Source organism: Arvicola amphibius, unplaced genomic scaffold, assembly GCF_903992535.2.
Source record: "Arvicola amphibius unplaced genomic scaffold, mArvAmp1.2, whole genome shotgun sequence".
NCBI lineage: Eukaryota > Metazoa > Chordata > Mammalia > Rodentia > Cricetidae > Arvicola > Arvicola amphibius.
Window position 1 is genome coordinate 26,089 of NW_024582325.1, and position 1,612 is coordinate 27,700.

A 1,612-nucleotide genomic window follows, 5' to 3' on the forward strand; every position below is an offset into this window, starting at 1 on the left:
TATTTTTAAATCTCTATAATTTGACTAATTTAGAACAAAATGATCTACTTTATTCTAAGATACGTCTGTGTGAACACAAATAGCATAGTTTACTAATTTACTGCAGGTTTAGAACAAAACTGGAATACATAGTTGTGGGGTTATTTATTTGTTTGTTTCTTTTTCTTTTGAAAAGAGTTTTAGTGAAGCATAGAAAAAAATTTGTAAATGAGGTGTTTTTCATAAGGGATTTGTCATAACTCTCATACCAGTGAAAACACCTCAAATAGGTGTGGGCAAGCATATTCTACTGTCAGTAAATTATAGAAAGATGATCCATGCCATTTGTTACCACAGAAATAATGTGGAGCCTTCCACCCTAAACCATGGCCTAGTTCGTCCGTAACTTCGCGGAGAAGGCCCTGGGGCTGATATCCGCTGCTGTGACTTACTCAAAGCCTCGATTGGCCACATTTTGGCAATACGCCAAGGTTGAGCTGGCTCCCTCAACCCCTGCTGAACTCCCTGCAGCTATTCAGAGTGCGAAAAAAATAATTCAAAGTGCTAAAACTGGTAGCTTCAAACATCTTACAGTTAAGGAAGCTGTGCTGAATGGTTTGGTGGCCACTGAGGTGTGGATGTGGTTTTATGTCGGAGAGATCATAGGCAAACGTGGCATCGTTGGCTATGATGTGTGAAGACTGACCTTCACATCTGACTTTATTTGAGTTCTTTGAATATTCTTGGACCACATGTAATGAGACTGCTATCTGAATAAAATACCAACTGTCAAATAATAAAAAAAAAGAAATAATGTGGAAAGCTAGGAGTTAGTCAAACCTGCAAGTACACCAGCATAACAAAACAATTACCCAAACAGACATCTAACAACACAACACGGAGCACCAACGAAACTATTGAACAGCAAGAAACCTCAGGTGTATTGTAAATGCAAAACGGCAAATGTACCTTGGGAAAAAAAGTTGGCGGTGTCTAATAAAGTCAAACATGTAGAAAAGAGCTGGAAATTTTCCTACAATATATTGATGGGTCCAAGAATATTGAAAACAAATATTCACACAAAATCCTCTACTCAGTAAGTCACAGCAATTTTGTTCATGACAACTCTCATTTCAGACTATCAAGTCATGCCATGGAAGTGGATAGATAAATGCAGTGTGTAATACACACAATAGAAAAGTACTTACCAATAAAAGGAAAACTCCTTTGCCATGGTATTGGCTAGGAACATAAGGTACTTGAGAAAGCTTTTGGTATACTAGACATAAAAACCTGTATCTTATTGTGTTGAGGGTCTATATAGATATGCCAGCATCTTTGAATGGTATGCTTACAGAGAATAACTAGTTTGTATTTGAATTATATCTTAATGATTATGACATATTAAAATCCTTCATTTATTTCTCAAGGAAATCATCTTACATGATTTCTCCCCCTCATAAACTGTAAGTATTACACTCGTGCATGTACACACACACACATTCACACACACACAAGCACACACAGAGCCTTCATTTCTTCCAGTCTCCTACATTTGTCTCCACAATTGTACTCAATAAAATACAAATATTTTCTTAACCTTAATGTGCAAAAATGGCAACTTTAATAAAAA

The 1,612-nt window shown here is 36.4% G+C and overlaps 1 pseudogene; it reads left to right on the plus strand.

Annotated features, from left to right (window-relative positions):
- The first annotated feature begins 365 nt into the window (after positions 1-365).
- On the plus strand, positions 366-744 carry LOC119805861 (annotated as a pseudogene).
- Positions 745-1,612: the final 868 nt, after the last annotated feature.